The following is a 24,740-nucleotide window of genomic DNA, read 5'->3' on the forward strand; positions in this document are numbered from 1 at the left end:
ATTCACTGTATGTTCTTATTTTATCTGTAATCTATTATCTATTATTTATTTAAAATTGGTAATAAGCTATCGAAGTTCCGATACCAGGTTTCAATTCTCTTTAAAGTGCCAAGTTAGAGCTATGCACAGTTCTATAACTTAAGAAGGTTTATGGGGGACTTAGATAATTAAAATTGAAACCATACATCCTCCCCTTGTTTGATTGCATGTGATAGGATGAACAGCCACTTATTACTGAATATAATTTGAAGATGGAAAAGAATTCTGTGGAAGAGCAGTGAGAATCAAAAGGCTAAATGGAGAAATAGTAGAACAGTTGAAACCTTGAAGTATCTCGGCCGCATATTAAGCGCGCATCTTAGACTGTGCAATCATCGATAGAATAAGAGCATCAAAGCGGGATGTTCGAGTCTGACTCGAAAACCAATTCTCCGAAATGCATTGTGTAAGGAAATTAGTGAGTAAAAGTAGGGTGTTATACAGAGTTCGGTGTTAAGGAATCAGGACAATTCTCGTTGAAAAGGTGGTATGTAAACGCTAAGGTGGCTGTGGTTTACGTATATTGCGAATGGATCCCAGTAGAACTTCCAGAGCAGAATAATAACAGCCAAAGAGTGAAAGAAGGTACAGATTAAAGTGGGAGGTAGAAGCTGAAGAAGCAATGAAGAAAAGAATGGACTGGAAGAGTGAGAATGAACTCGTCCAGGATTGCTACAAGTGTGGGAATGCAATCTGCCAAAAAACCCTTAACACTGATTGGTTCAGCGAGGATTCCGTTTATGCTGATGATGATGGTGATGCTTAGCAGGTTTATTCCATCTAATCAGTTAAGAACATCTGATCATTCTTGAGATTATCTCTTCCTAGAAGCCCTCAGTAGCTAATAGACAGGGTCTTCTGCATGGAGAGAACGCTAGTTTTTCGTTCAGAGGGCCGCAGTGGAGGCTACAAGCAAAGGAAACGTAAGGCAAAAAAAAAAGTCATCTTGGTATTCACCAGATTTTTGGTTTGTATATTCAGTGATCTCAAAATTTTTATTTCTGATGACAACTTAAATTCTAAAAATTAAAAGAAGTTCTGAGTATTTCTAACTTAAATTCTAAAAATTAAAAGAAGTTCTGAGTATTTCCAACTTAAATTCTAAAAATTAAAAGAAGTTCTAAGTATTTCCAACTTAAATTCTAAAAATTAAAAGAAGTTCTGAGTATTTCCTCTTAGGTTAGCTAGAGAAGTATAAAAAAATAAATAAATAAAATAACTGAATAAAAAAAATGCTACAGTTGTAAGAAAAGAGAAGGTATATTTTGAAAGGGGTTCATGATAAGGGTTCATTGTGAAAAAAAGGTTCAATACTGCAAGTATAAAAAAGTATTCAGAAAAAAGATACCCCCCCTCCCGGAAACCAGGCAGAGCCAGAAAATTGCTGCTAGGAATGCTAATAATGTAGGCAAGTAACTTTACAGTAAAGTCAGGGTGCAATATGATTATTTACTAAGTCCATTATTCAATTTCTTTACTTTTACATTCAATTTTATCTTCAAGTTGGCCACGCCCCTTCAAGCTGCTACTCGATAGTGACAGTTCTGATAGATCTTACTAAACGCGAGAAGATAAAATAGTATTTTTCTGTCTCACAGTTCCAAATAATGTCAAATCGCGATAGTTGAGTATTTTATTTATATTTGTTTTTTATAGTAGAAGTTGCAGTAGCATATTCTTTATTAATTTAATGATTTCGTGCTGGCACAATATTAATATTAAAAATCATTGTCGCTATGAGGAAAACTATGAGGAAATTTAAAAAGTAAATTCCAGACAGGATTTTCTTCTTCTCTGTATATTATTGTTCTGAACAAGGAAAACGTAACTACTGTTATTTGTCAGTCACATTCCAAACAAGGAATTTAACCTATGGTATCTATATTACTTACACATGTCAGGAGTTTTCAAGACCTTTTACACTTTTAGGTACCCTTGGAGCTCACGGTCTTTCTTGAAGGAACCTCATATTCAAGTACCAGATAACATAGTTTATCAAAACTTTTTTTCTACTCAAATTCCTCTAAATTATTCTTGTATCTTTATTTAATCTTAATACAAACATCTTAATAAAGCAATTGTATAGTGAGGTAGCGAATCAGGTTTTATTTTATTTATTTTCTAGAATACATTTTATGAATAAATAACTTTTAAATTTTATAATAAAATGTTTATTTTTAACAATCAACTGCCTTTTAATGTCCAATTTATATTAATATTGTAATTTTTACTTAAATATTATATTAATCTAATACTTTAATAAGACAGTCCACTACTCCTGGTTTCTACATGAAAAATTCCTTGTATAGATAATTTCCATTTTACGTCCGTTTTGGGTGAGCAAATAGTGATCACTTGCGGGAACCCCTGTCAACGATAATCGTCTCTGGAAGTGATTTAAGATAGGCACTGGATTTTTTTTTGTAAAATAAAAATCATCCGAAGCATCCTATACATTATTCAAACTGATAATTTAGGCTTTAGAGCTCACCAAATGTTTTAACCCAATTTGATCCAAACGTGTATAGTTCAAAGAACACCTAAACGCCTCCAATTATCTTCGTAACATATCTTTACCCAATCTCAATCATGCTTTATAAATCCTTAATATTCTTTTTCATTTTTATTTTTTGAAATTTACATCAACCAACCCGAAAATATTATTTCACTTCAACATTTCACTTTCACATTAAATAGAATTTTTTCTCACTCTTTTGCAGTATCTAGGAAAGCTGAAGATGATTGCTGCTAAAAAGAGTGTCAAAAGGAAGCAGCAGAGACTGCGAAGAGTTTGGATGCCGCCATGGACTTAAATTTAAAATATATATATATAATAGTTTGTTTTTTGTACTATATAAAATGTTCCATACCATAAATTGTAATTTAGATTATTTTAATACCTCATTTTAGATAAATAGATCGCTTTCCTCTAAATTTTCGTGATTGTGATCACGAAGTGGTGGCAGAGAATAGTCTTTAGAGTTAGTTATGTTCCTGGTCTGTGATGAACTCAATGTTGCAACCTAACATTATGGTAGAGGAATCATTTTTTTTAATATATAGTTTTGGACATCCTGCACAGGGCTACACCACTTATTATTCGCATTGGCGAAGACCTGGTTCCTGAGGACATTTCCTCAAGAGTTCCCTTTAAACCTTTATATTGGTCCATTTACCATTTCGAGTGGACAGCGGGTGGATCATATCAACTTAAGCTGACACACAATAAGCTCAGAAAATATATACACAGAGATTGGGCCTAGTTTTGAGTTGGATTAACAGATGTGGGCAGGGTCTGGATATCAATAACTAAAACTACTGTCGGTATTCTCTGGTCCATATAAAAAAGGATATTTTTTTAGCTACTATGCCTAGCAAACAGGTTCTAATTTAATCTGATTTAATTTCATCTAATTACTTGCTAAAACTACCTTTAGTTTGTATTTTGTTTTTTACTAAAGAAGAAGATTTCAACCTTGAAATCAGAGTTTTCAATATCTTTCTCTTACACAAGCGCACATAAACAAACTCATACCTCATAACTTTTTCCAAGTTTAATCCTAATAGACGTGAAAGTAGAGCCTTGCCTCCCGGTATAGTAATTTATTCACCACCAGAGTAATATCTGAGACACACTGGTATTAGTGAGTCTACGTTCGCAGATCGTTTGAGTAATCTTGGCGCACTCCGCAGGTGTATCCATGCATATCACTAATTGCCCAACGTCCTCCATCTTTAGCTCTGAATGTAAATTATACAGTATTAATAATGGTGCTCCTCCCTCATTCCATAAAATATTTCCACTTACTGTTTTAGAACAATTCTCTTACTATCTATATACTCGTACCTTTCATTTTAATCACAGGCACTTTTCCTTCTATAATTTCATTCTCTCATCTAAAATTCTCTTCACCAAAATTACTGTGGTACACCTTGTTCATTGTTTTCAAACTTTCTTACTTTCTTCTCATGAATGAAATAATCTTCAACGATATTTTACGTGATGGCCAGATGAAAGTCGTTTCAAGAAGAAATTCCTAAATTACTTTGCGGTAATTTAATTGAAATAATTAATATTAATTAAGGACAAGTTTTGTAATGATGGAGAAAATTTGATGGGCTTTGGTTATAAACTTTCTAATCTATCATTTTAGAGGAAATTTCTTCTCAATTATTTGGGGACATTTTAAGCCAATAAAGAAGTTAATAATTAATTTCATTAAATATGATAAATAATGTTGTAAATAGGATTAATTTGGCAAAGTAACTATAAACCGATTTATCCTATAACAGAAACTTTATTTTGTCACAATAATAATATAATAATTGCAATTAATATCAACTTTAGAAATAAATAAACCAAAAATCCTTCCTAAAACAGAAAATCGGTTCTTATAGTCAATTTCTATAAGTTGTTACTAAACAAGTAAAACTTCTAACTCTAAACGCGTGTAAGATGTACAATGCTTTGTTAACCTCACTTTACCTTCCTTCTAAGATGTAAACAATTCACAACAAAGCGCGCGCTAAAAACAAAAATCAAAAAGGGACACTTCACTTTAACATAGTATATATTTTTCTAACAACTCTAGTGCATTGTTGCAGCTGATACATGGATACATAATAATACAATAGCATGAGAATAGAATTCACCAAGTGGTGGAATTCCCAAAGCAGAGCATTTTACTCTACTATACCCTGACCCTTCATTTAGGAATTTACGTGGCTTTCGGTGCTTCAATCGTCTAGAATGATTTTCTGACTAAGCAGAGTGATTTGGGATCTGTGAAAGAAGAGGTTTAGGAACCTGGTATATCGGGGATCTTGTATCTTAGGGCACATAGAGAACCAGAAAAGCTCAATAAAAGTATTATATTTAAAGAAAAGTTATAGTATTTTGTATTAAATGAATTGGATACTAGGAAAAAAACCTATTCCAGAAAAGTATATGTAGTTTTTTTGTACTACATAAAAATGTTCCATCTGAAACTTTATAAATTGCAATTTAGATGATTTTATTACCACATTTTAGATGAATATATCACTTTCGTCTGAATTTTAAATATTAAGGAACGAATTTGGTAATTTTTGTGGTTGTGATCACAAAGTGATATCAGGTATGTGCCTAAGTATGTGATTTTTTAGACAGAGTATCTATTAGGTCGTTTGTTGGTTAGTAAAAATTTTGATCATTTGTTGAGAATTCCAGAGAGAAGTTTGTATCGTCTATTTAGTTCTTCCCGTAATTATATTACGTGGAAAACATTTGTTTACTACTAGATAATTACAAGTCAAAATAATTTAAATTATTATAGAAGTTTGCATTAATTTCGCCAAATGTACTGAGGAAGAGTATAATGAAGAATATACTTTAAAGGCAGAAAGAAAAGGATCCAATATCGAATTCTATTCTGAAAAGTCTTTTGTTCCATGAATAAATTTACTTGTTTATGGATATGTTTCGCCTCTCTAGGGGTTTATAGCGAATATTTCACATGTTTTTTTTTGGTTATTTATCCTCATCCTAAAACTTGTTTCATGTATATAATTTGTAAATAAAGCTTCAGTTTTTTCTTTCTTCAATATTTGTATTGTTTAAATTGATCCCTAAAATTAATCTTTCATATTTAGCACAGTGTAATACAATTCATGGTTAAAACAATAATCGAAAACCATTCATCATTGTTTTTGGAACTTTCAAAAAGGAATGAGAGAAATAAAAACAAGTTTTGTAATTTAAGGAAATCCATTGCAATCTAAAACTGTATTTATTTATTTATTTGTAGCAGCATTAATTATATTAATAATAAAGGCAAACACACATGGCTTTCTTTACCTTTTCCAATTTATATAACGAAATTTCGTTTGAAACTTGGAACGAATAAAAAAAAAAAAATTTAAAGACTAAATCAATTCAGGTAAGAGGCTCTTTTTCCAGTCGACCTATTTTCTTCTGGATCTGGAAATTGGGTGACATATTGAATTCCTTAGAATCCTGTAATGACATTTAGAAAGTAGCTTAACCTACTTCTCCCCTGAACTGGCTTAAGAAGCATTTTTCAATAAGCAAGAAAAATAATTAAATGAAAGTATTACATGAGGGAGCTTTATGAAGTTTAAAAGAAAATGGAAGGAACCATTTTTGAGGAAAATACACTGGTAAGTGGTGAGAAAAGAATGTTTCAGGAAAACTTACAAAATTGCTAAAAAAATAACAGGAAATTCGCAAGTCAGATATTCTTCAATTTAAACTCACTTTTTAGCAAAATTAAACTCTCAATGTAAAACAAACAACTTCTTATCTCTGGATGTGCCCTTAAATAAATAAACATCAACTTCCTTGGTACACAATGTTACATTTGAAAAATTTTAGAACCGTTTTTGAGAGAATCTTAAAAGAGAAAGCATTAAATTCATTTCGTAAAGACGTATTTCTTCTTTTCATTTTGTTGTATTAAAGGCAGCTCATCATCTAATATTATTAGTGACCGTAGTCATTTTCAGAGCTGCTGGCGTCCTGACAAGTGTGTGCTCATTGCAGACAAAACTATTCATACTCCAGGTAAAAACAGTCTAATGGCAAAGAGTTGGATTCAACCCTGGAATTTTCCACGTGGAAATCCAGTGCATTAACCATCATTGAAATACTGAGAGGTTTACATCATTAAACCACAGTAAACCTTGTGGAACACAGTCGAAATGAAAAATTTCAACTAAGCGATTTTTTAAGTTTTTATTTTAGGATATTTTGCTAACAAGTGACCATTTTCGATTAAATAAAAAAAGGTACTGTTTCTAACTCAAAGAGAACTCAATTCCGAACATTTGGTGCGAACAAATAATTTTCTCTTTCTTACATTTGGTAGATAAATAATTTTCAAAAACAAAAAAAAATAGTTCATCAGTTCACATATTGTGTGATTATATATAGTGAAATAAATTGGGACAATTCAGTATGATATATGTGAAATATGTGGTGTATGCATGGCATGTTGCAGTCCACATGTTCTTGTTTTTCTTCATTTCCACATCTCTGCCTGATAACAATGGGAATATGTGGCGTTCCAAATTGTTTGGCACATTTAAACATGGTGCGTATATATATATATATATTTTTTTTTTATTTTCACAATGGAAAACAAACATACATTCTACAGTTTCTCTGAAAATATGAATTCTAATCGAAATTTTTATTGCCTACAGTAACATACAAGTATCATTTATTTTAGTAGTATGAGCTTAGGGGTAAACAAACTTTCAACGATGAATTTATAACTTCAGTTGTGAATTCTATTTATCCAGCCTAGATGTTTCTATTTTAAAAACAGTGTGGAATAGTAGAGCTGATGTTTTATTTTATGGTAATTATTTTATAGCAATGTCAGGCTTAGAAAAATTATAGAAAAAAAAAATAAAATAATAATTGTTGTAAACTAACTCCTCCATACAACTGTCTCGACTATAATCATTGCCTCTGTAAGGCACATTCATTTTCATGATTTAGTATCAAGCAAATAAATGTACAAATGATGAAGATTGAGTTAATTCACTCACAGATACATTCTTTCTTTCCAAACAAAAGAGTCATCTGGGGAATGGCCAGGTTCCCTGGCCGAGAGGTTGCACATTAGTTTTTAAATACGATATGTATCTCAAACGAAAGTGATTAACTCAGTAGAAGAGAAAATAAATGTGTTGGAAGATTTTGCAAAAACCAAATCGAGCCATTGTCAACTTGGCGAAAGGTTTGTTCTATTTTTCTAAGAATATATCTATAGTATGATGATAATTTTACCATAAATCATGATTGATATGAATAAATGTGATGATTATTATAAAAATTATTAAATAAGACAATAATATGTAGTTTTTTGATAAATGTTTTGGATAATTAAGAAAAATTTGATGCATATCATATAGCTAAATAATTATGCAATTATGCACATTTTTAAATCTAATTAATAATAAACAATTTTTAAATAGATGTTTGGAAAAAAAAACCATATTTTTTCATTATGAAACTTGCCAACCTCCTTCTTACGGCCACCTCCAGCACAGCGGCCACTTTGATTTCCCCCGCCAGTGTTCGTTATTGAGAGGTTTGACTGTACTTTTACTGTCACAAATCCACAATAATATTCAGTCTATTGTAGGTATTATAAAATAAAATAAAAAACATATTTGAAGCGCAGCATCAAAGATGATCCAAGCAAATAAAATGGAAGTTATGTTAAAAGGCCTGGCACTAGCAAACACTAGTAAATCCGCTCAATCTCTTGAAACAGTTCCTACGTTTTACTCGCCAACATTTCGTAATGTAGGGGCTTGAAACTTGAAGCCAAACAGAGTTGAACTCTTTTCTCGCTTATATCCTGGTTTTCTTGAATAATTCAGAAATAATGAAAGTTACACTCTGGGCATATTTACTTTATTAAGGAAGCCCACGTACAATGAGGCTACTACATTAGCTTAGGCTCACTTATAGGTAGGTAATCGTAACTCAAAATCTCAAGCAACTCATTTGAGTGGTTTTTGAGAAAATTACTGAAAACATGATTTTATATTTGGGATTGTATACTAATTTCAAAAATTGTATCTTATATTGATCTGACTTAGCTTTTTTCTCTTGAACAAATCAAATATTTTTCTAAAATAAAAATAAATATTCTAGCATTCTGTAATCTAATGATACTGGAATTGCTAGAAAATTTTAAATCTAACGTTAGCAGTTTTTAAAAACTTCCAGTCAAGTTTTTCTTTAGGGAGCTTTTATATTACTTCACAACCTTCTCAAAATAACTTCAATAGAAATGAATCCCTCTTGAAAGAATTTACATTTTAATTTAAGCTAATGGACACTTTTTGCAGGTTTTATTTATTTACGCTTAAAATTCACTCTTCATTGCTAATTGTGAAATTAATAATTCATCTACATAATAGATCTATCAAACACTTGTAAAAACCTTAAACGATGTTTTTAATGTATGTACCAACTATTAATCGAATTCCTACAATTGAATAAATGATGTTTTATTTTTTTTAAAAATAAAACACAATATTTTGAACATTTACATGGCAATGAGATATACGTATGCTAAAAAAAAAAAATGTATAAACAATAATTGTCTTACAGTTAGATGCAACTCTATTTTAGTATGCATTTAAGAATGTTTTAAAGGAGAGAATATAGAAGAACACTCTTTAATTTCTTGTTAAACCTGTTATTGGACAAAATTAAGCAAGATAAAAAATTTTCTAGCAATTCCAGTATCATTAGATTACAGAATGCTAGAATTTCTATTTTTATTTTGGAAAAATATTTGATTTGTTCAAGAGAAAAAGCCTAATCAGATTAACATAAGATACACTTTTTTAAATTAGTATATAATCCCAAATATAAAACCATGTTTTCAGTAATTTCCTCTGAAACCACTCAAATGAGTTGCTTGAGATTTTGAGTTACGATTACCTACCTATAAGTAAGCCTAAGCTAATGTAGTAGCCTCATCTTCATTGCTAATTGTGAAATTAATGATTCATCTAATAGATACACCAAACACTTGTTTATAGTTTAGAAATAGTTTGTTTTTGTGCCTTGATACTTTCTATGAAAATTATGTAAATTTATCAAATAAGCATTTAGGCAATAATCTGGAGTCAAGTTAATAACAGAAATGTTTTGAGAAACCACTTGTAAAAAATGTGAAGAAATTTCCATTTTAACACCTTAATTTGCATTAATAGACCCAGTTTAACGATGTACTATAACACAATAATACTGTAATTTCTACTCAGATGGATTTCGATTGATTAAAACAGAGTTTATCTAGTTTTCTATGGTTTTCTCTAAAACAGTTTCAATAATATCTTTTATATTAGTACAGTAACTTTCCATGTAATGTTCTATCATTTTGATTGGAGCCGCGAATTCAGGGGGCTGTAGGGGGAGTCCTATCTCTCGACCTTCCTTCTCTAGCACTCCTTAAACTTAAGATACAATTCAACTCCAATTTTAACATAAAAGAAAGTTAATATTAGAGAGAGAAAAAAAAAAAATCAATTATAAATGAAATCTATAGTGGATTTGGCAGAATTGCCAAAATAAAGTTGTATCAGCTGTTCATTTTCGTCTTAAAAGCTTAGATTTCTTGTGAAAATACAATTTAAAAAAATGTAGGTTATTACTTTTCTAATAACAAAATTGATATTTTTTTTATATCAGTTGGAACTATTTTAGTACCGCATGGTATCCATCCACCAGAAAACTATTCTTTAATATAAATATTGAAACGAAATTCAAATAAATTTCAGTCCATTTTTGTTTGGTAATTTTTTAAATATTAAAACAAAAGTAATGCCACATGTACCTTGACGGCCATTAGGCCAGTTACTCACGTGATCTTGGCCAGGTAACATCTCTGCAGCAGGTAAGTCCATTTTCTCAATTAAAATTGAAAGTATTCCTCTGTTTTTATTAAATTTTTTAGAGTTTTGATAAACTAATGTATTGATTTTCATAATTTTATTTAACCAAAGTAGAGAGATAAAAAGCTAGTAATGTCTCCAAAACAGACTATCTCCTCTTAAGATGAGTAAACTCATCTTAACACTGATATTTGTTTGTGGTTTTTTTCGTTTTCACTAAACACGATTTAGGTTTAATTTAAATTCTAGTAGGTATTCATTTAAAAAAGAAATTGATTTTTAACTTGAATAACAACGTATAAGTATGAATATTTTAAACTATTAGACTACTTAAATTTGTTCACTTACATATTGAACTAATTAAGATGAACAGGCAAAGCACTTACAATAGGCAAAAAAAGTATTTGCACACCCTGTTATTTTAAGTTTTCATATAAAAAAAAATTCGCTTTTTTACCCAAATTACGTTTATTTAACTTCTTAAATCAAGCACTATAAGATGATAAATAAAAATATGCAAAAGAGTCAAATAAATTAAGTATAAAGAACATAATGTTATTTTATACTGCAAAAAAAGTATTTGCACACCTAGTGAAACATTTCAAAAAATAATTTGGTTGACCATAACCAATCATAACATTGTCCTTAATATTTAGTGTGCATCCCTTTAGCTTCAATTACGGCTTGTAAAGCCTTGGCATTGATTCAACTAAATTTCTTGTCACCTCATCTGATAAATTGTTCCAGGAATTAACTGACACTTGTCTTAAGTGCTCCTTACTTGTAATAGAGGTCTGGCGGACTTTCCTGTCCAAAATATGCCACAGATTTTCAATTGTGTTCAGGTCTGGTGATTGAGGTGGGTTCAGTAATCTTCTTGGGGCATTATAAAGGAGCCATTCTTTTGTAATGTTGGCCGTATGTTCTGGATGGTTATCCTGCTGGAAATGAAAATCGTTCTCCAAACATAATTTTACAGCACTTGCCTTCAAGTTGCCTCGCAACACCTCCAAATAAGACCGAGCTGTTATTATGCCCTCAATAACTTCTAAATTACCCACCCCAGAGTAAGCCATACAGCCCCAAACCAAGATATATCCTCCTCCATGCTTAAAAGTTTTTAATATATTTTTTGTATTCAAACCAGTTTTATTTCTTCTCCAGATTGTTATTATATTTTGTGGTTTAAAAACCTCAATCTTGCTTCCATCAGAAAAAAATAATTTTTTCCCGAAATTCAACAGGTTTTTTAACAAATTCTTTGGCGAACTCAAGACGTTTTTTCCTATTAACCTCACTAATAAATGGCTTTTTTAAGGGTCGCCTGCCTCGTATGCCTTTATTGTGAAGGACGTTTCTTATTGTTTGAGGTGTAACCGTCTTTCCTGAACAAGACGCCAGGTCATGCGCAAGTTTTTGAGCGCTGTGAGTTGGTTTCCTCAGCGTGTCTTTGACGACCTTCCTCCTCTCCCGTTCATTTAAGGCTCTTGGTCGACCTGTTCGCTGTTTATTTTCTGTTGTTCCTCTTTTAATGATATACCTCACTGTTAAAAACGATAAATTTACTTTATTTCCGATTTCTCTATTACTGTTTCCAGCACGATGTAATATAAGCACTTCCTGTTTCACACTCACAGGAATTTTTCTAGATTTTGGAGCCATCTCAATGCACTAGTTGAAAACACAATTAAAACTAATGAATCTAATAAAGGGAGTATAGACAGTACCAAAGGTGACGTTAATCCTCTTTTGTTAGGGCATTTGTTTTATTTACATGTCAAGAGATCCCAAATTACAGCTGTGCAAATACTTTTTTTGCAGTATAAAATAACATTATGTTCTTTATACTTAATTTATTTGACTCTTTTGCATATTTTTATTTATCATCTTATAGTGCTTGATTTAAGAAGTTAAATAAACGTAATTTGGGTAAAAAAGCGATTTTTTTTTATATGAAACCTTGAAATAACAGGGTGTGCAAATACTTTTTTTGCCTATTGTATTTAGTTAAGTTCATACAAAATGATTCTTATTAAACCTAATTTAATACTAATTTATTTTAAGTTTAAAAGCATGTTGAACAAGGTTGAATTCAATTTATCTACCAATTGTATTTAAAGAATTAGTTTATTTATCTAAAATGAACCCAACATTTTAGGTGCATTCTTTTAACTAAAAATTTTATTTTATTTAATTATAAAAGGTTAACTTTAATAGTTATGCAAATTTACTTGAAATGACTTTATTAAAAAAAAAGCAAATAATGAAATTTAGATCAAATAGCAGTAGGTATTTTAATATTTTATGGATTTTTAATGGTTAAAAACTACCAAATTGTTGCCAGCATAATTTAAGGCACCAAACACATTGAAAACAAGTATTTCAATTGAAATTGCTTTCATTTGCATTTCAAATCGATGATGAAAAATTAAGCTTTAAGATTGGGTTTGGTTTTTCATTGACAGAGGTAGATTAATCAGATTGGTGTAGAAATTTCAACTACATTTATATTTTCGTCTCACACTCTACTTTTAGCAGTAAATTTACATAATTGCAATAGTTTTAGAATGAAATTTGAAAATTAAATTGTTCTTTGAAGCTGTTACAAAATATTTTATGCTGTGGAGCTTCTTTAAATGCTGGAATACCTTTCTTTGTGTTCTGATGTGAATTCTAAACATTGATGAGATAAATACACCAACATTTAACTATGGTTTTTAGGACTTCTTTTTATTTAAATAACAAAGTAGTTTTTAAGAACAGTTTTATTGTTTATCGTTAAAAAAAAACCCTCAAATTTCGCCAGTATTAAGCAACCTTTCAGTGAACACCATAATTTGGCGAACCACTGGTTCTTGTTTTTGTTGGAAGAATTCTTCACCTTCTTCCAGTGATCTACTGGAGTTTCAGTTTTCTTGTTTGGATCACAGCTGCTCCCAGCATTGGCTGTCCTTCTTTTAACTTCTTTTTCATCAATTAGTTTTATTAAATAGTTATTATAAAACATTATTTGTATTTTATAAAAATTCTTTTTATCTAACATTTGTATTTTTGTTTCTTTTTTTAAAGGACCGAGTTCGGGAGTGTTCAAATCCCCGGGAGTGATTGTTCGGGAGTGTTTTTTGTTTAAAAAATAATTTTTACAATGAAAAAGTGCGTTTAGTGAAAAAAGAAAAAGAAAAGTGATTCGGGTATCTTCAAAATTGCGTTACAGTAATGCGTTACAAAGTGTTTTTGCTCGTTAAATCGTCTTTTTAATCAGTGTCAAGTGTCCCAGGATCTACCACATTCCTCTACCCTGATGACGCAGAGGACCACATCGATGGATATGTAACAGCAATATATTAATTACAATATCCCAACCAACAGCAAAGTAAGTCAATTCTGTATGTTACTAAGCATGTTTTCTTTTATTGCATGATTTTTTTACTCTCAAATTTTTTTGAAATTTAACTTCTTGTAATTTATTTAAATACTTTGTACATATTATGTTTTCAATTTTCAATTATTAAGTCATCAATTTTCAAGTACTCTTATTGAATTTAAATTTGTTGTGGTTTGTTCTCGTAGATTTTGATTCAGTTCTTCTGTTGTTGTTTTAGTTGATTGCTTTATACCTTTTGTCTTTTGCTGTTTTTCAGTTAGTTAGTTGTATTATAGGTTTTTGTTTTCCCCTATTCTGTACATTGAAAAACAAATATGTGTTTTTCCCATTCGCAATTAATTTGTATTCCGCCATTCATGCCATTTTCCCTACAATTATTTTGCGACTAACTCCTTCTTAATCGCGATCTTTTCTGGTTTTCCACCTTCTACTCTTTGCAGGTAATGTTTGTCATAATTGATATTTGCTGCTAAGCCTGCTTTAAACTGGCTGAAACATGGGTTTTTATAAATTAGGTAAGAATGGTTTTTATTTTGGGGAATACAGAAATCTAAGCTCTACTTCCTTGTGGTGCCCTCGGGAAACTGCTCCTCTGAGCAGACTAACAGAACCAATACCCGAACCTCTTCTATTTTTACAGTATCTATAAAGTTATTTTTATCTTTTCTTTATGCAAATAATTTGAAGGTTGTTTATCGAAACGCAACCAAATTAAATTAATTTTCATATTCCCAAAAATGTTTTACACGTGATTATATTTATGTTTTCATGTATTAAGTACTCCAAAGTACAATTGAAAATAGCATTACCGTAAAGTATAGTGAACATAAGTAAGCAGATAATAATATTATTACCCAATAGGAATAGAATTTTAGTGAATTAATATTTTAAATTAAAGCGGATAAAAATACGATGGGTCGGTAAGTTTAGTTGGTTTGTTTAGTAGGTTTGTAGTTTAAGATTCGCCAAAGTATGTTTAAATTGACCGTGGCTATAAGCAAGTAAGCAATCATAGATTTCGACATCCCTAGTATATTTGATTGCTGTTAAGGTCACAAATAGGTGGGCACAATTTTGTGTGAAGATGTTCTGTATTATTGCTGTTTGTTGACAAAGATCTCCAGTTATGTTTGCAGCTGTTGTGGTCTCCAAGTAAGTAATTGGTTTCCGTTTTTTTTTTTGGTAAGAATGATTCAAGGTTAATTTGGTGACCTTAAATACTGAAGGTGTTGTATTCAGACATGTTATTTGTCTTTTACCTTCAATAGAGTGATTATGAAATTACTAGATGTTGGTGTTTTCGGGCCCTTGACTCTGACAAGAATTATAATGGATTGAATAGGTGTAGAAGAATTTTTATAGAATTGTGATCATGAAACTTATTTATTCTACTTTTATCTCTTTGATAAAAGAGATTACAGGTTATTTTAGGATTGGATTAAACAGAAATTGAATTTCTTCTATAAAGAATATTAGGTTTATTTTAAATGTATATGAAAAATATAGTAGGCGAGGCCATCCGCGTAATGTTCTTCTTGGATTAAGTATGATTATGAGTTAATTAGGAGTTGGAGGAATAAAGAAGTGGTAATCTGAGGGTGTAGTCGTTCTTCTCCTTTAAAGCAGGAGCATTATAGGATAATTATTAGTAATTCCTGCTACTTCTAGGGAAATTAGGTGTAGGTGAAATATTATGGCATAATCTTACATCTTCTTTCGATTAGAAAGGTTACAGTTAGACGTATGTGCAGCTGAAATGTTGATAGAGTTGTAATATCTTAATAATCGTTCTATTTGCTCATTAGTTTAATTGATTTCTAGTTGAAATTGTGTAAGTAATGTAACCATGAAGCTTTTATCGACTTCTTTATTTGATATTATACGATAAAGCGTTGATAAACTAGTAGGTTGAATGTAGATAGAACCTGAAGTGGTGTATTCATAGTGTTTAACGGGTTGATGAGAAGTAGCTGAAATTAAGTCAGACATCGTAATCATCCTACTTCCTTTGATGATGATTATGAGTAAAAAAAGTCAGAATTTTTATTCGTTTGTGTTTAAAGAGTTCATGATGAGTAGTTGGATCTTTCTGATGAATATTCTTTTTGATTGTTCGTGGTAATCGTTCAATTTCTTTTCATATATGAAATAATAGGTAAAAATAGGTGTAGATGAAATTTTGTTGGACTTGAAATCAAGTTTTCAATTCGTCCTTCATCCTTTGGTTAGAATTTTGTGTGTTAATTTGTAGAACTGGAAAATTTTTGAAGGAGTAACCATACATACAGTTCCTTTGGTTACTTCTCTTTGAAGGAGTAACCATACATACAGTTCCTTTGGTTACTTCTCTTTGAAGGAGTAACCATACATACAGTTCCTTTGGTTACTTCTCTTTGAAGGAGTAACCATACATACAGTTCCTTTGGTTACTTCTCTTTGAAGGAGTAACCATACATACAGTTCCTTTGGTTACTTCTCTTTGAAGGAGTAACCATACATACAGTTCCTTTGGTTACTTCTCTTTGAAGGAGTAACCATACATACAGTTCCTTTGGTTACTTCTCTTTGAAGGAGTAACCATACATACAGTTCCTTTGGTTACTTCTCTTTGAAGGAGTAACCATACATACAGTTCCTTTGGTTACTTCTCTTTGAAGGAGTAACCATACATACAGTTCCTTTGGTTACTTCTCTTTGAAGGAGTAACCATACATACAGTTCCTTTGGTTACTTCTCTTTGAAGGAGTAACCATACATACAGTTCCTTTGGTTACTTCTCTTTGAAGGAGTAACCATACATACAGTTCCTTTGGTTACTTCTCTTTGAAGGAGTAACCATACATACAGTTCCTTTGGTTACTTCTCTTTGAAGGAGTAACCATACATACAGTTCCTTTGGTTACTTCTCTTTGAAGGAGTAACCATACATACAGTTCCTTTGGTTACTTCTCTTTGAAGGAGTAACCATACATACAGTTCCTTTGGTTACTTCTCTTTGAAGGAGTAACCATACATACAGTTCCTTTGGTTACTTCTCTTTGAAGGAGTAACCATACATACAGTTCCTTTGGTTACTTCTCTTTGAAGGAGTAACCATACATACAGTTCCTTTGGTTACTTCTCTTTGAAGGAGTAACCATACATACAGTTCCTTTGGTTACTTCTCTTTGAAGGAGTAACCATACATACAGTTCCTTTGGTTACTTCTCTTTGAAGGAGTAACCATACATACAGTTCCTTTGGTTACTTCTCTTTGAAGGAGTAACCATACATACAGTTCCTTTGGTTACTTCTCTTTGAAGGAGTAACCATACATACAGTTCCTTTGGTTACTTCTCTTTGAAAGAGTAACCATACATACAGTTCCTTTGGTTACTTCTCTTTGAAGGAGTAACCATACATACAGTTCCTTTGGTTACTTCTCTTTGAAGGAGTAACCATACATACAGTTCCTTTGGTTACTTCTCTTTGAAGGAGTAACCATACATACAGTTCCTTTGGTTACTTCTCTTTGAAGGAGTAACCATACATACAGTTCCTTTGGTTACTTCTCTTTGAAGGAGTAACCATACATACAGTTCCTTTGGTTACTTCTCTTTGAAGGAGTAACCATACATACAGTTCCTTTGGTTACTTCTCTTTGAAGGAGTAACCATACATACAGTTCCTTTGGTTACTTCTCTTTGAAGGAGTAACCATACATACAGTTCCTTTGGTTACTTCTCTTTGAAGGAGTAACCATACATACAGTTCCTTTGGTTACTTCTCTTTGAAGGAGTAACCATACATACAGTTCCTTTGGTTACTTCTCTTTGAAGGAGTAACCATACATACAGTTCCTTTGGTTACTTCTTTTTGAAGGAGTAACCATACATACAGTTCCTTTGGTTACTTCTCTTTGAAGGAGTAACCATACATACAGTTCCTTTGGTTACTTCTCTTTGAAGGAGTAACCATACATACAGTTCCTTTGGTTACTTCTTTTTGATATGGTGATTTGAAGTTAAGGAAAGAGTTAGTGTGGATGTTTATAGAGTTGTAGGTTTAATATTCGTTCTACTATTTACCAATTTGAATGAAGATGGCTAATTTAAGTGTGAATGAAATGTTGGAGTTCATTTATGCAGAATAATTTGTTCCTTTTCCTTTTAGAATGGATTGTGGATTAAAGGGAATCTTTTTAGATCTCTTTCAAGTGATTACATCGTTTCACTTCCTTTGATTAGAGAATTTATGGATGAATTCAATTTTGTAATGTTGGAATAGTTTAATTTAGATGGCCTAATAGTGTTAAAACAAATTTTAAGTTAAATAGTAATAAATAGTGTGTTGTTGGAATTTTGATCTGGGGATGTAATCGTTCTATATTCTTTGATAAAGAGATATTTTAGGTTGATTAGGTGTAGATATAATGTAATAAATCCAATGTTAAGTTCTTTAGGATATGTGATAGGTGTTTGTCGGTACAGTCTTATGTCTTTTTAGCTCACGTTTCTTTGATTTTTTTATTTTTAGTTTACAAAGGAGTTAGTGGAATTTTTATAGAATTGAGATTCTGTGATTTATTTGTGATGCTTTTTATGATGGAGATTTTGTAGTTTAATTAACAGCAAGAGAATGTCGAAGTTTTGACAGGGATTTGAATCTTTGTACTGCCTTTGATAAGATAGAATATAAGTTTAGGTAGAATGCTCTATTTGTATTTACGACTAGACGTAGTCGTTCTTCATCCCTCTGTAAAAAAAACAATAGATTTTAATTTTAGGTAGAATATTATCGAAATCGTCATCAGCATAAGGTTCTTTGATGTTACAATATTTCGGCTCTTTCTGTCTTCTTTCTCAGATACTTAGTTAAGTGTTTGTTTTTTTTTTTTTATAAAGGAATATTAAACAGAATTGTGGTTTTCGTTTCTGTTTCTATGATCTAAACGTTTAGGCGTTGTTTATGGTTGGTGGAATGTCATTGCAAATTGTGATCAGGCAGCTTAATGATCTAATTTGTTTGATAAGTGAGATGTAAAGTTTGTTAGAAGTAAGCTGTTATTATCAGGTGAAATATTCGTTCTTCCTTTTCTTAAAACAGGGATTATGAGTTAAAAAAGGAGTAGTTAGAGTGTTGAACTGGTTGGCTTGATCGTTTAACTTCCTTTGGTAAGAGATATTAATATTATAAAGAAAGTAGGTGGAATGCTGTTATCTTATACAGGGTGGAACCGGATAAGTGACGAAATTTTTTTTCTGTTAAACTACATTCAAAATGTAGTACAACGCCGCCTGAACGAGTGTCCTATCTCTATCTGTTAGAAAGTTATGATTTTTTCAGGTTTTTTTCGACTAAACCCGACCTTACGTCATAAAAACACTATTTCTCAACTTGTGCCTCACTTATTTACATTTTTCACCTCATTTTCGGATTCAGCATTAAATTTCCTATAATAATAGATCATTTTCGTAGTTATTTAACTTTAATTAGATTCATTTATTACAAAAAGAACGTTAATTTTTTTAGGAATTTAGAATTTTCATGAATTTTCAAAAATTAGCCCCTCGACAAAATTGGTCTTAGAGGCTGTCAAATTTCACAAAAACTGCTCCTTTTAATACTCTTTCCAATGGTATAATAATCAGTTTCAATAATAGCTGTTTCCTTTGGTCTATTACTGAGAAAGTGCTGAAAAACACGGTGTTAGCGAAGGAAGCAAAGGGGACTGGATGAAGCGTACTCGCATATCAATACTATTATTTATTAACAAAATCATTTCTTTAAGCGTGTAAAATACATAATTACTTAGTAATTATTGATGTATCATGTTCTCAAAATGCCGACCGACCTCGATTCTTGACGCATAACCGAGCGCGTTTTCGCATTGCTCCCACTGTTGTTGAATCTTCCTCACAACGTTAGCATAAATTTAATTTATCAACAAGACGGAGCTCCACCTCATTATTCGGTGAACGTCAGAAGATGGTTGTCGCAACGTTTTCCTGAGTGGATAGGGCGAGGTGGAACTACCGCGTGGCCACCGATATCTCCTGACCTCAACCCTATGGACCACTTCGTATGAGGTTTTCTTAAGAGTGAGGTCTACAAGGTTGAAGTCAACAGTGAAGAAGAGGTGAGAAGACGGGTAATTGCTGCTTCAGAAAAACTGAAAGAACATTTTCAGCAACAGTGGGAGCAATGCGAAAACGCGCTTGGTTATGCGTCAAGAATCGAGGTCGGCATTTTGAGAACATGATACATCAATAATTACTAAGTAATTATGTATTTTACATGCTTAAAGAAATGATTTTGTTAATAAATAATAATTTTGATATGCGAGTACGCTTCATCCATTCCCCTTTGCTTCCTTCGCTAACACCGTATTTTTCAGCACTTTCTCAGTAGTAGACCAAAGAAAACAGCTATTATTGAAACTGATTATTATACCATTGGAAAGAGTATTAAAAGGAGCAGTTTTTGGGAAATTTGACAGCCTCTAAGACCAATTTTGTCGAAGAGGCTAATTTTTGAAAATTCATGAAAATTCTAAATTCCTAAAAAAATTAACGTTCTTATTGTAATAAATGAATCTGATCAAAGTTAAATAACTACGAAAATTATCTATTATTATAGGAAATTTAATGCTGAATACGAAAGTGAGGTGAAAAATGTAAATAAGTGAGACACAAGTTGAGAAATAGTGTTTTTATGACGTAAGGTCGGGTTTAGTCGAAAAAAACCTGAAAAAATCATAACTTTCTAACAGATAGAGATAGGACACTCGTTCAGGCGGCGTTGTACTACATTTTGAATGTAGTTTAACAGAAAAAAAATTTCGTCACTTATCCGGTTCCACCCTGTATATTATATATTATATAACTTACTTATATTTTGTATTATTATTATTTTTTTTTTTTAAGTATAAAAATGAAGGATTAATTAATAACTGACTTATATATTATAGGTGATTTTGTATTAAAAAAAGAACAAGGAAAAATGTTGATAGTAATGTAATACAGCGTCCGTATTCGCCCTGTTTCCTTTAAGTTGAATTTTTATTGCTTAAATTGGTTTAGGGATAATATTTGTTTGGAGTTTCTTTATGCTGCATATTTTGTGCCTTCCTATAATTAGAATACGTGGGTGTTAATTAGGTAAAAGTGGAAATTTATTGGCAGGTTTAATAAGGTGGCTTTTGATAAGAGGGATTATGGGTGAAACTTGGTGTGGGTAGAATGTTGATTAATTTGCGATCTAGCGTCAAGAGTTAATTAGATCTGTAGGTAGTGGAATGTGATTGGTGTGGTCATCGGGCTTCCTTTATTCTCCTTACTTCCATTTATGGTAATAGTCTACGAGTGGAAGTTTATAGCTTTGCGATCCAGCGTGATATTCTTCCATCTATTTATCATTAGAATATTGTTAATGTAGTCTTGCGGAGTTTTAGGTCTATTTCTTTGCATTTGAATAATTATGGGTATGATTAATGATATTTGAATGAAGTTGGGGGTTGTGATTAGGTGGGGGCACTTTTTTGGATTTTTTTTTTTTTTTTTTTTGAGAAATACAATGCCTCAATCTGGAGGGAGCAGGTAGAATATTGATACAGTTTTCATCATGCGGTATATTCTTATCTATTCAATCAGAGAGATTTTGTGTTGTTGACTAGATAGTGGAATGTGGTTGGAATTGTGCTCCGACTAATCGTTTTACTCATTTGATAACAGAGTTGGGCAAAAATTTAATCAATTAAAAAACAATTGAATTAAACCGAAATTTAATTTTAATCATGATTAAAATTAAAAAATTTAATCGGCCAAAATTAGTTGATTAAAATTAAATTCACTTTTAATTTAATCGGAATTTAATCAATTAAAATTTTTAATCATAACTAAAATTTAAGATTAAAATTAAAATTAAATAATAAGAATTTTAATTGATTGAATTAAATTCCAAATTTAGTTTTAATCACTTTGTACGATTAAATTTTTTAATATAATCAAAATTTGAGAGATTAAATTTTTAAAACCAAACATTGCCAACGGTTAAACCAGAATCGGACCAATGCATCTTTATTCTGCCAAGCTGGTGCCTCTTCTCTATCAATATTATCACCTTTTCCAAACTTGGCACCTTCATTCTACCAGTCTGGTATCTCATCTATACCATGTTGGTGACTCTCAAGACTTAGGACAACCAAATACTCACATTTAACCATGTTTACCACACACTATACTTAGATAGGACTAACATACACTCACATTTTACCTAGATCCGCGAAATTTCAATTTTAAATGTATTGAAATTTAGAAACTTAGGAAAGATACGAAAACAAAAAATTGTTCCTTTTTTTTTATTTGAATTTAATTTTAAGTTCTTGCTAAATACCGAATTTCAAATTATTTAATGTTAGTGTTCCGCGAGAAAAATATATACATATATTATACTATAGTTATTTTCTGCACAGATCTAAAAAGGTAGAAGATATAAAGGGTTGAAAATTTTTTTGGTCATGAAATTCTGTAAAATTATGGCTGTTCTTTATCTCCCACTGTGAACCACGTATTCGTATGAAATTTTGTTCTCTTGTACACTTTGTTTTTCTCAATTATAAACTATAGTTATTTTGTGCACAGATCTAAAAATGTAGAAGATATAAAGGGTTGAAAATTTTTTGGGTCATGAAATTCTGTAAAATTATGACCGTTCTATATCTCCCACTGTGAACCACGTATTCGTATGAAATTTTGTTCTCTTGTACACTTCGTTTTTCACAATTATAAACTATAGTTATTTTGTGTACAGAACTAAAAATGTAGAAGATATAAAGGGTTGAAAATTTTTTGGGTCATGAAATTCTGTAAAATTATGGCCGTTCTATATCTTTCACTGTGAACCACGTATTCGTATGAAATTTTGTTCTCTTGTACACTTTGTTTTTCTCAATTATAAACTATAGTTATTTTGTGCACAGATCTATAAATGTAGAAGATATAAAGGGTTGAAAATTTTTTGGGTCATGAAATTCTGTAAAATTATGGCCGTTCTATATCTCTCACTGTGAACCACGTATTCGTATGAAATTTTGTTCTCTTGTACACTTTGTTTTTCTCAATTATAAACTATAGTTATTTTGTGCACAGATCTAAAAATGTAGAAGATATAAAGGGTTGAAAATTTTTTGGGTCATGAAATTCTGTAAAATTATGACCGTTCTATATCTCCCACTGTGAACCACGTATTCGTATGAAATTTTGTTCTCATGTACACTTTGTTTTTCTCAATTATAAACTATAGTTATTTTGTGCACAGATCTATAAATGTAGAAGATATAAAGGGTTGAAAATTTTTTGGGTCATGAAATTCTGTAAAATTATGGCCGTTCTATATCTCTCACTGTGAACCACGTATTCGTATGAAATTTTGTTCTCTTGTACACTTTGTTTTTCTCAATTATAAACTATAGTTATTTTGTGCACAGATCTAAAAATGTAGAAGATATAAAGGGTTGAAAATTTTTTGGGTCATGAAATTCTGTAAAATTATGACCGTTCTATATCTCCCACTGTGAACCACGTATTCGTATGAAATTTTGTTCTCTTGTACACTTCGTTTTTCACAATTATAAACTATAGTTATTTTGTGTACAGAACTAAAAATGTAGAAGATATAAAGGGTTGAAAATTTTTTGGGTCATGAAATTCTGTAAAATTATGGCCGTTCTATATCTTTCACTGTGAACCACGTATTCGTATGAAATTTTGTTCTCTTGTACACTTTGTTTTTCTCAATTATAAACTATAGTTATTTTGTGCACAGATCTATAAATGTAGAAGATATAAAGGGTTGAAAATTTTTTGGGTCATGAAATTCTGTAAAATTGTGGCCGTTCTATATCTCCCACTGTGAACCACGTATTCGTATGAAATTTTGTTCTCTTGTACACTTTGTTTTTCTCAATTATAAACTATAGTTATTTTGTGCACAGATCTAAAAATGTAGAAGATATAAAGGGTTGAAAATTTTTTGGGTCATGAAATTCTGTAAAATTATGACCGTTCTATATCTCCCACTGTGAACCACGTATTCGTATGGAATTTTGTTCTCTTGTACACTTTCTTTTTCTCAATTATAAACTATAGTTATTTTGTGCACAGATCTATAAATGTAGAAGATATAAAGGGTTGAAAATTTTTTGGGTCATGAAATTCTGTAAAATTATGGCCGTTCTATATCTCTCACTGTGAACCACGTATTCGTATGAAATTTTGTTCTCTTGTACACTTTGTTTTTCTCAATTATAAACTATAGTTATTTTGTGCACAGATCTAAAAATGTAGAAGATATAAAGGGTTGAAAATTTTTTGGGTCATGAAATTCTGTAAAATTATGACCGTTCTATATCTCCCACTGTGAACCACGTATTCGTATGAAATTTTGTTCTCTTGTACACTTCGTTTTTCACAATTATAAACTATAGTTATTTTGTGTACAGAACTAAAAATGTAGAAGATATAAAGGGTTGAAAATTTTTTGGGTCATGAAATTCTGTAAAATTATGGCCGTTCTATATCTTTCACTGTGAACCACGTATTCGTATGAAATTTTGTTCTCTTGTACACTTTGTTTTTCTCAATTATAAACTATAGTTATTTTGTGCACAGATCTATAAATGTAGAAGATATAAAGGGTTGAAAATTTTTTGGGTCATGAAATTCTGTAAAATTGTGGCCGTTCTATATCTCCCACTGTGAACCACGTATTCGTATGAAATTTTGTTCTCTTGTACACTTTGTTTTTCTCAATTATAAACTGTAGTTATTTTCTGCACAGATCTAAAAAGGTAGAAGATATAAAGGGTTGAAAATTTTTTGGGTCATGAAATTTTGTAAAATTATGGCTGTTC

The 24,740-nt window shown here is 31.1% G+C and overlaps 1 protein-coding gene and 1 long non-coding RNA gene across 7 annotated transcripts in view; one reads left to right on the plus strand and one right to left on the minus strand.

The window, feature by feature from the left end:
- LOC141447020 (uncharacterized) overlaps window positions 1–5,622 on the plus strand; it is a 109,602-nt gene extending 103,980 nt beyond the window's left edge. For 5 of the 6 annotated variants that reach the window (XR_012454074.1, XR_012454076.1, XR_012454073.1 and 2 more), the window contains one exon: window positions 2,760–5,622. This is a non-coding gene — a long non-coding RNA (uncharacterized lncRNA). Of the gene's footprint in view, window positions 1–215; window positions 1,587–2,759 lie in introns of those variants that run through there. The other variant, XR_012454078.1, reaches the window with a different exon arrangement.
- Window positions 1–24,740, minus strand: part of LOC141447018 (metabotropic glutamate receptor 2-like) — a 531,413-nt gene that overhangs the window by 376,664 nt on the left and 130,009 nt on the right. The window lies entirely within an intron of this gene.

The sequence above is a fragment of the Rhodnius prolixus genome, unplaced genomic scaffold (assembly GCF_049639745.1).
Source record: "Rhodnius prolixus isolate KJV_2025 unplaced genomic scaffold, Rpr scaffold_7, whole genome shotgun sequence".
Lineage (NCBI taxonomy): Eukaryota > Metazoa > Arthropoda > Insecta > Hemiptera > Reduviidae > Rhodnius > Rhodnius prolixus.